The sequence below is a fragment of the Plecotus auritus genome (genome assembly GCF_963455305.1).
Source record: "Plecotus auritus genome assembly, chromosome: 11".
NCBI classification, from domain to species: Eukaryota; Metazoa; Chordata; class Mammalia; order Chiroptera; family Vespertilionidae; genus Plecotus; species Plecotus auritus.
In genome coordinates, this window is record NC_137777.1 from 10,919,613 (window position 1) to 10,931,732 (window position 12,120).

Consider the following 12,120-nt stretch of genomic DNA (forward strand, 5'->3'; position numbering starts at 1 on the left):
GTGAAGGCTGGGGCTGGGGGCGGGGGCAGGCTGGGAGAGGACAATGGGGGAATAGGGGACATATGTAATGCTTTCAACAATAAAGAATAATTAAAAAAAAAGAGTGTTAAGCCAAAGGAATGCAAACTTATCAAAACATAACCCGTTGAAAATACGTGCGCACACGCTGACCAGCAGCGCGGGTGACTGGTTGAGATGAGCTGCTGGGGCAATCAGATGAGCCTCCTTTCTTTGGGGCAATGAATTCATAAGCCAAAGAGAAAGGGCTCTTCCTGATCTCTGGGTCGGTTCCTCTCCTCCGCCTTTCACCTCCGCGGTCTAACTACCCTGCGCCTGCAGGATGGGAAAGACCGCTTCCCTGGGCGGGCGTTTGGCAGCTCCCCAGGCTTGCGGTTCCAGGCACCATTCGCCAGGCTCAGCGCCCCCAAAACCTTGGGTTCCTTTCAGCTTCACAGCCCCTGCTTCCCTGCCGGTACCGCCGCTCCTTAAAGCACAAAGCCCCTCTGCCCAGGCCTCCCCCAAACTTTGGCTGCAGTACCGCGCGCAGGAGCCGTGCGCGCCCGCAGGGTCTGAGGGCCCCTTCGCCCCCAACAGGGAAGCAAGCCCGCGGGGCTCAGGACCCAGGTGACGCCCACTGGGCTAGTGGGAGCCAGGACCCAAAGGTGAGGCGCCCTAGGGCGCCCCGTGGCCCTCCCTCAGGTCCCCTGATCCCCAGCTGTGCCCCGCCCCGGGCTGTGCTGGAGGTGCGCCCGGCCTCCGTCCTGGCCGCCGCCAGCCCCGCCCGGCGCCCCGCGGCCCGCCTTCCCGCCTTCCGCCCGCGGCGCAGGGGCAGGGCCGCGGTCACGGTCACAGGCTGCGAGGAGGCCCCGACCTGCAGACTGGGCTGCAAGCCTGCCCCGGGCATCGCCGCCGCCCCTCCGTCGCCCGCCAGCAGCCCAACCAGGTGCGTCCGCCGGCCGTGCCCACCCCTGGCTCCTCCGCGGGCGGCCGAGGCCGGTGCCGGCCCTGGGGTTGGACGAGCCCCCGACGGTCGGGCTGGGGGCGCCACTGGGAGACGGGCCTGCGGCCTCCGTGACCAGGGAGGCCCGGGCCCAGAACCGGGGAGGCTGCGGGCGTCGGGCTGGAGTGGAGGCTGCAGGACCATCTGGAGCGCCCGCACGGAGCCTCCAGGCCGCCTCCTCTTCCCCGTCTCGGGACCCAGCTCCCAACCTCCAAGTGCTTTGTCCCGGCCCCTTTGCGGTCCTTTTCCTTTTTCCCTTGTACTTTCACTATCGGTGCCATCTAAGCTCTCCGAGGGCAGAGCGGGTCTGACTTGTCAGGTCCCCAGTGGGCTTGGTGCGTGATTGAGTGAGTGAGGCCCTCGGGGAGACGGGGAGCCAAGGAAGGAGGCTGAGCGAGAGCACGTGAACTAGAGCCCGGTGAAGGAACACCTGGCCCCCAACTGGTTTGGCTCAGTGGATAGAGCGTCGGCCTGCGGACTGAAGGGTCCCAGGTTCGATTCCGGTCAAGGGCATGTGCCTTGGTTGCGGGCACATCCCCAGTGGGGGGTGTGCGGGAGGCAGCTGATCCATGATTCTAACTCTCTATTCCTCTCTCTTCCTCTCTGTAAAAAAATCAATTATTTATATCTATCTATCTATCTATCTATCTATCTATCTATCTATCTATCTATCTATGGAACACCTGAACCCGCACAATACAGCTGAACCCGCACAATACAGGCAAAGCGGAGGCGGCGGACACAGGCTTACAACTCATCCCTGCTGGTTTCCCAAAGGTTGTAAATGGTGGAACTTCTGTAAATGAAGTCATTCCGTTGTGGCTACTTAAAAGTTGGTTCTGTTTTATGCTGTTTTTAAAGGAAACATGTAATCACAGAAGCACACCCCCCCCTCCCATATTTACCTTTAGATCGATTTTCGTATATGTGTTCCTTAAAACAAAAGGTTCCTAGGCTTTTTCTCGCCCGTGTTTTGTTTTCTTCGCTGGACTTTTGGAGAATCATTGTCACCACAATATTACTGAACGCATTTCTGAAAGGTAGGGTGCATCTAACGGCAGAACCGCATGCCTCTGCTTTTGATAACTTGTTTGTAAATCCAGACCTTTCTCTTGCTTTCAGGATGATGAACACTTGTTTTCCGGAGACGGTACTGGCTGGTTTGTGGGTGATGGGAGAAGGCTGATTCTATAGTCCAGAGAGGGAGAGAGAGAGATGTACATGTACGCAGACACTTGGGTTGAGACTGTTATGCACCAGTTCTAGGTTTCCAGACCCAGGTTCCGGAAAAGCTGGATCACTTTGGACTTGTCACTTGATCTCTTTAGTTCTCGGTTTCAAAAACTCCAGGATGAGGGAGGTTAGATGGGGCCCTTCCCTGAGTTAGATTTTAAGGATTCTCTCTTTTATCAGGGGTAAAAGGTGGCATTCCAGGTGATTTAACGGAGTTCTGTTTAGTTCAGCTGCTCTGCTTGGGAACTCTGTACCATCTTGGGCCTCCTTTCCTCTCTGCCAACTGCAGTTCTCTCCTCTTCTTCTCCACATCTGCTTCTAAAGGGCCTGGGAGTTCAAGGTGAGAATAGCCAACTCCGAGCTGGGGGGGAGAACGGAGGGCAAAATTTCATTCTGCATCGCCACAGGCTCCCTGTCGCAGGTCTAACTTGTTTTTCCATGCAACCCAGCCTGACAATACCAAATATTTCCTGCTGCAAACACTTCAGTAATTTCCCACTGCTCTTAGGCTAATGAAGGCCTACAAAGCTCCATGTGGCCTTAACTCTGCGGCTGCATCTCCCAAGCTTCCTTGCTCCCTCCTACCTGTCTTCTTTCCATTGCTCCTGAGAGCCATACTCCCTCTGAACACAGCACACGTCGTTCCCTCAACCCCAAATTATTTTCTACTTACATTGCTCCATTTAATTCTTAGTATAAACCTAAGAGGTAAGTGCTATGGTAGTCCCCGTTACCTTCCTAAATAGAAACAGTGCTTGGAAAATGGGAAAGTTAGGTACTCAAAACACAGGCAGATGGAGGCAGGGTTTCTCCCTACCAGGGGTCCTCAAACTTTTTAAACAGGGGGCCAGTTCACTGTCCCTCAGACCATTGGAGGGCCGGACTATAGTTTAAAAAAAAAAAACTATGAACAAATTCCTATGCGCACTGCGGGCCCGGGACGAGTCGGCTGCTAAGCAGGACAGGCAGCGGCACCCAGCGGGCCGGATAAATGTCCTCGGCGGGCCGCATGTGGCCCGTGGGCCACAGTTTGAGGACCCCTGAAGTCCAGGGAAAGCCTGTGTGATGTTGGAAAATGTGGTCTCTGGGGCATTGTGGGTAAGTGAATTTTGGTTGGGAGTCCCGGCCAACCCCTTCTTTTATAAGAAGGACAACTAATGCAGACAAGGTACAACGCCTGCATCCCTGTAATCCAGGCACAAGAATGCAAGGTAAGTTTACAGGACCCATATAATTAGTCGACAAGAGCAAAAGGGGGCTCATAAATTAAGTGGAAAATTAATTTGTTCCTTCTTTGTCAGTCAAGTTTAGCCTCATGGAAGGCAGAGACCAATTGCGGTCGCCGGAAGAACTGAGAGCGGATGCCAGTTTGATTTAGCTCAGGAGGCTGAAATTCTATGCCCTGAAGGCTGGTGTGATGGAATAGACCTTCTCACGGCTCACAATATTATGAAAAAACACATTAAAGCAACAATTTTTATTACTTGCCCTGGAGCCAGAACTTTAAAATGTACTTTCTTCTCCCCCTCCCCTCCCTAACCCACTTAGCTTTTAAAAATAAACAACGCGTTCATGTGTTGGCTATCGCCAGGTTATTAGTCCTTTCTCTTTATTCCTCCTGAGCCCCGTTCCCTTAATGCAGCAAAGAAGGTGGGCTGGTGTGCGTCTAGATCTGTGGAATTTTTCTTTAGTTATTTTGTTAAGCGCATATTAATTTCGGTAACCGTTTCTGGAGTGTGTACTACGTGCCAGGGAACGGTGAATGAGATACTGAGTTTCCCTGGGAAAGGAAAGTGGTCCATCCACGCAGAGTTACACCGCGGGTGAGGGAGAAGTAGTTGCCTCTCTTTCTCCGAGGAAAGAGGTCTGGGTAGAGCCGAGGAAGACTTCTCTGAGTGGGTGCACTTTGAAGCCTAAAAACCGAGGGAAGGGAGAGGGGTGTTCCAAGCAGAGAGAGCTACATGGGCGAGGAAATGGAGGCGCATGTGAGCATGGCGCTCCCGGGAAGAGGCGGCCTCAGGAGAGGTCTTGTGCGGGTGGGGCCAGAGAACGGAGGCCCTTGAAGGCGACACTATTTAGATTTTATGAAAGCCTCCATCATCTTTTTTTTTTTTTAAATGAGTTTGTTGAAGCTGAATTTTTTTTTTTTTAATTTGGGAATATTGGGGGCCAGGCGGGAGCCCACCTCTAGTGGGAGGACTACCCCTTGCTCTGGCCTTGCAATCCCTTTTATTGAGACTATGGGATACGCCCATAACCTTTAGGCAGGAAATTCCAATAACAGAAATTTACATGAAACAAACAGGTGGAGGCTGCTTCAGCTAACAGTGTTTCAACTAAACAGTGAGTGATCAAAACAATTAAGGTTGTTGACCAGCCTTCCCAGTTTCCTGGCCACATCTTTCTATGAGTGGTAGAATGATTGATTGGTTTCCGGCATCTCCCCCGTTTCTTTCCTTAAAAAAAAAAAATTCTTGCATCTGCAGACCAGAAATAAACACATAAGAACAAAAATGTTTGAGTCCCAATTTCAATGTCCAACAGTTCTGAGTTCAGTTTCAATGTCAAACAGATCCTTATGTGTACATGTCAGCAATGATCTCTGGATGGTGGCAATGCAGGTCCGACCCTCTCTGGTTTGGTCCTGGGCAACCTGCAGCGATGCACAGCTGCTGACTGTGAAGCTGAATTTTTAAGCAGAGGATGCTACGTGCATTTTCTTTAGAAAATAGCTCCATGAATGATGTTTCGGAGGGAAAAGCAAGGATGCCAGAAGAAAATGAGAATTCTGTTGCTGTAGTCCACGTGAAATAGGGTAAAGGTCTAAACTAGCCTGGGTTTGAGAAGTGCTCAGAAAATAGAGAGGTTCGGATTTAATGACTAGCTGGATATGGGACGTAAGGTTGACAGTAATTCCGAGACTTTGGAATGACTTGACCAGGGGAATGGAGATGCCACTAATGAGAATAATAGATAAAAGATGGGGAAGAGGTCTGGGGAGAAAGACAGTGAGTAGAGGTCACTGTGGAACATTCAGGAGAGATCCCCAGGATACAGCTTTGACTGTAGCTGTACTATGACATCATACAGTTGAGAACTGCCAAAGGTTATGACAGTTCCTCAGCCTGAAAAGACAAATCAACTCCACAAACCACTTAAAAAGAAGGAAACACACACACATCAGCCTCGACTACTGACCATTGCATCATATTTAAGGTAAGTTCCTTAGAACTCTAGTTGTTATGCAAGTTCCAGTGAAGGAAGAGGGTTGGACACTTAAAACGATGAAGCGTTAGTAAAAGCCACCAAGAGAAACCGAAGCAGAGCAACACAGGTAGGAGTAGTTGAAAGGGACAAAGACGAGCAAATGGCAGGAGTGTAGCAGAAAGGGTTGATGGGTAAGGACACAGGTACAGGCGGCTTTGGAATACAGAGAAGAAACTTGAGCTGGCTCTTCCAAATAACTGTTACTTCTTTACTGTAAGAATGCCACGAGCTTCAATTTCTCCTCTTATTCAACCTGTCAGGAAGAGACAAATAGGAGATTGTTCAGAGGCACTGGGCAGGGGGTTGGATGTTATTTTGCAGAGAAAGTGCCGGGAGACTTTGAACTAAGGGAAGAATAACAAAGCTAGAGTAAGATAAAATGAAAAGGAGAATGATTGGGAGGAATTTTCAGAACACTTAATGGATTCTCTGACAAATCGCTGCTAACAAAGAAGGTAGATGGGTGCGGTGTTCTCTGAGTATTGTGGCATTAGACTTGCTTGGTAAAAGAGAATTTATTAGTGGAGCACCTTATACTTTAAAATATTTTAAAAATTTGATTGTTACATGAGCCTTCAGAAGCAGGTGCATCCAGTCACTATTGTCTTTTTTTTTAGAAACAAAAATCTGGGTGTTTAGGAGGCTGAGTTGGCTTCAGATGCTATGGCTGGCAAGGCGTTCAATCCTCGGTTCTATTCATTGTACCAGGCCTTGCTTTGCCTTGGAACCTCGGCCTTTTACAGTGTGTCCCTTCCACCCCCACCATGCCACATTATGTAAAAATAAAGCAGATGATTTGAGGGCCAACAAACCCAAGATCTGGGGTGAGGGGCGGTGATGGAAAAGATCCTTAGCACTGACTCTGCTACACGCAGTAGGGATGGTCGTATGAAGGGTCATATATTGAGAATATCTATGGAAATGGAATGGCACCTTCAATATGGTAGAAGTCTACAATAGAAAACAGTCTTATGATTAACTCTGCTCTGAGGCAGATAGCCCCTTTATAAAGTGAACTTAATCACCTAATATATTGTTGGATAAATTCAGATTTTCATATGTGGGTTTTGCCTAAAGCAAGATACCTCTGCAGTAAGCTGTACCTATGCTGATTATGTTACATGTGAAGACTTTTATTTTTTATCCTCATGAGGATATGTGTTTACTGATTTTTAGAGGGAGAGGAAGGGAGAGAGAGAGAAAGAGAGTGGATGTGTGAGAGAAACATCTATCGGTTGCATATCAAACTGCAACCTACGTATGTGCAGTGACCGGAAATGAACCCACAACCTTTTGGTGTAAGGCAGTGGTCGGCAAACTGCGGCTCACGAGCCACATGCGGCTCTTTGGCCCCTTGAGTGTGGCTCTTCCACAAAATACCACGGCCTGGGCGAGTCTATTTTGAAGAAGTGGCGTTAGAAGAAGTTTAAGTTTAAAAAATTTGGTGCTCAAAAGAAATTTCAATCGTTGTCCTGTTGTTATTTGGCTCAGTTGACTAAGGAGTTCGCCGACCACTGGTGTAAGGGATGATGCTTCAGCCAACTGAGCCACCTGGCCAGGCTGTGAAGTCTTTTCTAATTTGAGTATCAAATATGAAGACAGGGGTTGGGGTTGGTCCTCTAATCATTAGAGACCATTTAACATTATATTAGCATAGTAGGTAACCAATCAGTGTTTGTAGTATGAAAAAAATGAATGACCTCATTAATACATACTAGTAATTTCCTTATTACTTTTTACACAGTAGTGCCCATTGGATAAAAAAAAAAGCTTATCAAATATAAAATGAGTGGAAGAACTTTTATTCTTGTATTAAATATCCTTAAATGATACATGAACAACGTCCTTAATGTGTATTTCCAATTTAGGACTTTAAACATTTAAAAATTCCTCTTGAAGAAGGTATTTGATGATAAGAGGTTAGAATGAAGGCATCATACCAAAATAATGTCATATTTTAATGTGTTGCATTTTTCAAAGCAGAGTATGGCTCAGTTATCTTTTGTTATTGAATTTGTTTTTATTTTGTTTTTCCCATCACCATTTATCTCCTCTATGCCTTCTTCCACCTATACGCACCCCTTTCCCCCTGCAATCACCACACTGTTGTCCATGTCCATGAGTTCTCTCTCTCTCTTCTTTCTTTAAAGGTGAATGGATTCCCCCGTTGGAGATATATCCTTGTTTATCTCCCAATCAAAGTGCTTCCTTATAGCGGGCATGTTAATGCGGACCAGTAGTTTTATTGCTAGCTTTACCGAGTGGCCAGATAAGTTTCTACTGAACGAGTCCAAAAAATGTTTTACATAAATGTTAAAGGCACGCCTTAAAATTAAATACCCGTTGCATTTGAAATTATTTATTACATGTTCTTACGAGCTAATCTCTTTTTAAAGTATGATACTTTGTAAAACACTGTGTAACATGAAAACACGAGAATTCTCCTGATCTGTCTGCAATGTCTTAAGGTGGACTCCACTCCTAGCTGACTTAGTAAGCTGTAGTTCCAATGAATAACAGGAACAATTCTTGGTAGTTATTATCAGCTAAGACCCAGCGACTGGGAAGGGATCTAGAGTGTGACATTTTCTTTTTGTGGGTTTCCCAAAACTACTAAAACTTCAGCCCTACACTTCCCAGAGATGGAATAGTGACCTCTCAGATCATTTCTCCAAAGCCTTTTCTGAACGAGGGCAGGCAGTAACAGAGATTGGCAGGGGGAGGACTAGGTCTGCTCCCTGGGGAAAGAAGGACTCAGCTTTGAACACACAGAGGAGCCTTTGGATGTGGAAATTTACAAGGCCCAGAGAACCCTGGAACATCGTTAGAAGCTGAGCCCAGCAGAATAATGGGAGGCTGTGTGCTGGCTTGGCATTGCAGCCTGTCTGGCACCAACGGCACTGTAAACAGCCCTTCCAACATTTGCATCTGCATACATGACATTAGGTACTCACAATGTCCAATTAAACACTTGTCAACGGGAGAAGTTTGTTTCCTCGGCTGCCCTGGTGTCCGCCTGGCCTTTCTGAAGGGGAAGCCGTTTCAGCTGATACCGTTGTATGCTCTCCCTTTGTGGACCCGATCTTGTCCTTCGTGTTCAGAGAAAATTCTTCCTGAAAGCCACAGAGACCGTGCCAAGTGGCGGACCAAGGGATTAGGTTAGGCCAGTGGTTGGCAAACTGCGGCTCGCGAGCCACATGCGGCTCTTTGGCCCCTTGAGTGTGGCTCTTCCACAAAATACCACGGTCTGGGCGAGTCTAATTTGAAGACGTGGCGTTAGAAGAAGTTTAAGTGCAAAAAATTTGGCTCTCAAAAGCAATTTCCATCGTTGTACTGTTGATGTTTGGCTCTGTGGACTAATGAGTTTGCCGACCACGGGGTTAGGCAACTGAAGAAAAGTGTCCAGGCTGTGAGCGCTTTTCAAACCCTAAAAAACCTACTGAACACTTTAGTTTCTTTTGTACAGTTCTAAACTCATAGAGCTTAAAAATTATAAAAGTGATAGCAGCTGAGAAAAAGGCTCTGTTGATACATTTTTATTACAAGTATAATTCTTGTAAGTACTGAATGTATTCTTTTTTACATTTCAACAAATATATATTGAACCAATGTTAATAGTGGTGTTGTGTGTGTTGTATGTGTGTGTAATGTATATGTGTCCCTACCCTTGTTTTTTTTTTAAACATATTTTTATTGATTTCAGAGAGAAAGGGAGAGGGAAGAGATAGAAACATCAGTGATGAGAGGGAATCATGGATCGTCTGCCTCCTGCACGCCTCCTCCTGGGGATCGAGCCCAGGACCCAGGCATTTGCCCTTGACTGGAATCGAACCCAGGACCCTTCAGTCCGCAGGCTGATGCTCTATCCACTGAGCCAAACCAACTAGGACTCCCTATCCTTGTTGACATACACAGAAATGCTCAATTATAAGTCACTGAAATTGGTTCTGGACACATGATGTAGAAACAGAGGAAGAGAGGAAGGAAATAGGGAGAAGAAACCCATTTAAGTTATTCTTTAGAAAAGTTCAAGTGTATGAGGAAGTGGGAAGCTTTGTGACCTTGAGTAAATTTCACAGTTCTACTAGCTTGAGTTTCCTAGTTCATAAAATGGGGGAATGTAATAACAGGAACATCAAAGGTTCTTGTCTCCGTAGCAATTGCCTCTTTGTAAATGCTCAGTAAATGTTAGGAGGTTTACGCATTCCTCTGTGGTGAAGGGAAGGAGCCAAGGAGAGGGAGAAAAAATTAGAAAACTGTTACGCTATGAATAGAAAATTTGGCTTTGGAAAGGAGGGAGAGCAATTCTGTCACCGGGACATGAGCTGAGAAGGACTGTAGTTTTGAGGTGAGGATGAAGAAAGCCAAGGCATCTCGTGGTCATATTGTCCCCTCACTCATGTAGACGAGGAGAGCTGTGGTTGAGCATGAGGGGAATGGGGGTGGAGTTTGGGGCTTATGGGGAATGGAAAACCTATGTAGAGCTATGCTGGGAAATTCGATAGGGTCAGCTGAAGATAAATATGATGGTTGCTAAGCAATGTAGATGACCTAGTTGAGATCAGACAGCCTTAGTCTATAGTGGAGACATTTGGCATAATTATGTAAATGTTGGTGGTGGAGAAAGGACAGAGAAAATTCAAAAGGTCTTGAATGGTGAGTTGGGTATATAGAAGTACAGACAGACTGGAGGTGAGGAGGTGTCTTAGTCAGTTCGGGCTGCTGTAACAAAGCGCCATAGACGGGGTGGCTTATAAACAACAGACATTTATTTCTCACAGTTCTGAAGACGAGAAGTCTGAAATCCTGGTGCCAGCATGGCCAGATTCTGGTGAGGATCCTCTTCTGGGTTTGCACACTGCCATCTTCTCATAGCTCCACATGGCTGAAGAGCTCTCTGGTATCCCTTTTATTAGGGCACCAATCCCATTTGTAGGGCTCCACCCTCATGACCTGATTTCCTTCCAAAGACCCACCTTCTAATACCATCACATTAGGGTTAGAATTTCAACATATGAATTTGGAGTGGGGGTGGGGGAGTGCCATACAATCAGCTTATTGCAGGAGTCTGTTCACCCAGACAGCCAACATCGGTTTAGCTGCTACTCGGTGCCACATATGTGTTGAGCGATGGGGATACAAGGATGAAGGAAACACAGTTTCTTTAGCTTCTTCTATCTACTGGGTAGGTCATTCACATGACTTCAATCTTTCCCTTGAAAAGTTTTAAGCCTAGTGACATAATCTGGGTAATTTCTGTTCAGATTGTGGTAAACTTTGAAGGAGGCAAGCAGAGGGTGCTAGGAAATGAAAGAGGACATTGCACACAGCCTGTGAGAAGAGGAGGCAGGTCAGGGGAAGGATGCTGGGAAAGATCATGCTTGAGCTGACTCAAGATGACTGTAGGAGAGGGGGGTAATGAACGGCAGAAAGGGAGAGGAAAAAGCAGAGGGAGGTGATTGGTTTGGCCAGGACAGGTAAGAAAAGGCTTTAGAGAGAAGGTGTGTAAGATTCTGATGACCAGTTTCAGCAGATATGGGTCACGCCTCCCCCCCCCCCCCGCCCCCGCATCCAAGCAGTTCTCAGACACCAGTGGGGTGTCTCACAATTCAACTCACTTCTGATGCTACTGTTAAAAAACAAAATCCATCCAAGTAAATTTAAAGATAAAATTGGATTTACTCAACCATTCATGGATTGGACAGCATCCCCTCTAGCAAATGGGAAGGAGCTCTGAAGGGCTTTAGAAAAGAAAAGGCTTCTAAAGGCAGAAAGTGGGGGAGGAGGGGCCAAGGAAGTTATTTAGCAAAGATTGGAGGTTTCAGGCAAGGTCACCTTCCTCTGCGGGCAGCAGGGGTCTGACCTCACTCGTGCTGACCGGGACATGCCTAGCAGACTGGTTAAGATTACATTCCTGGGAGAGGCTGAGACTGCAGTTAGCTGAGGCGCATTAAGTCTCAGTTTGATGATGTGAGCTCAGCATAGGTGACTCCATTTTGGGCTCTTCTCTCTCTCTCTCTCTCTCTCTCTCTCTCTCTCTCTCTCTCTCTCTCTCTGACATTATCTACCCAGAGATAGCATCAGTTCCCACAGGTTGAGGGCTCAGTCCACACTATGGCCCTCCATTATGAGGTCAACCACAAGCCCAGGGTTACCTATGCTTCTGACCAACTGGCTATAGTTCGGAGGTCCCTCCTTGGATTTGATTAATTTGTTACAGTGGCTCACAGAACTCAGAGAAACTTCTTTTCTTCTTACTAGATTACCAGTTTATTATAAAAGAATATAATTCGGGAACAGCCAGCTGGAAGAGTTGCATGGAAAAAGGCATTGGGGAAGGGCTCGGAGCGTCCATACCCTCTCAGAGTGAACATCTCCATGGGTTCACCAGCCTGGAAGCTCTCTGAATCCTGTCCTTTTGGGTTTTCACGTGAGCTTCATGACATAAGCATGATCGATTAAATCACTGATCATTGGCGATTCAACTCAATCCCTAGCCCCATGCCCCTCCCTGGATATGGGGGCGGGGGTGGGGTGTGGGACTGATAGTTCCAATTCTCTAATCAGATGGTTGATCCCCTTGACAACCAACCCCATCCTTAGGCATGGCCCAAAAACCA

At 47.2% G+C, this 12,120-nt stretch overlaps 1 protein-coding gene across 2 annotated transcripts in view; it reads left to right on the top strand.

The window, feature by feature from the left end:
• The window catches only part of CPQ (carboxypeptidase Q), a 385,779-nt gene that overhangs the window by 15,972 nt on the left and 357,687 nt on the right, over positions 1-12,120 (top strand). The window contains exon 1 of one of the 2 annotated variants that reach the window (XM_080646548.1): positions 792-943. The exons of the other annotated variant lie outside the window; for it this stretch is intronic. The gene's annotated coding sequence lies outside the window, so the exon portion shown is untranslated. Of the gene's footprint in view, positions 1-791; positions 944-12,120 lie in introns of those variants that run through there. 2 annotated transcript variants of the gene reach the window in all.